The sequence below is a fragment of the Octopus bimaculoides genome, chromosome 10, assembly GCF_001194135.2.
Source record: "Octopus bimaculoides isolate UCB-OBI-ISO-001 chromosome 10, ASM119413v2, whole genome shotgun sequence".
Lineage (NCBI taxonomy): Eukaryota > Metazoa > Mollusca > Cephalopoda > Octopoda > Octopodidae > Octopus > Octopus bimaculoides.
Window position 1 is genome coordinate 45,594,213 of NC_068990.1, and position 465 is coordinate 45,594,677.

The window sequence follows — 465 nt, forward strand, 5'->3', positions numbered from 1 at the left end:
AAGCTTAAAACTACAAAATGTGTGTTGTTTACTCATTTCTTTTTGTCATTGAGGTGTGCTAAAAATGACAGCTAAATAACGTTTTTGGATAAATCTTTTAAGTTTTGTGCTATCGCAATGCTTAAAACTACAAAAGACGTGTTGTTTACTCTTTCTTGACAACATGTGCTATTTTCCGGATGTTTTCGACAAAATGTGTGGTCACATAGAAAATGACTGCTTCCAAATACTTGTTTCCTAATTGGGTGAATCAAACTTTAAACCTCTATAACTTTTTAAAACATTTTTCTGGAAAAAGTGAAATAACTCCAGCGATTCAGCTTGGAAAAGGAGATTCTTGTGCCAAATTTTAAAATTTTCCATAAACTTTAACTTTTGAAATGCTGGCAACCAAACAAACTAGATCGATGAAAGGATTTAAGGATGAAACACTCAACTTTGGCATATGACGTTTCTGGTGTCCAA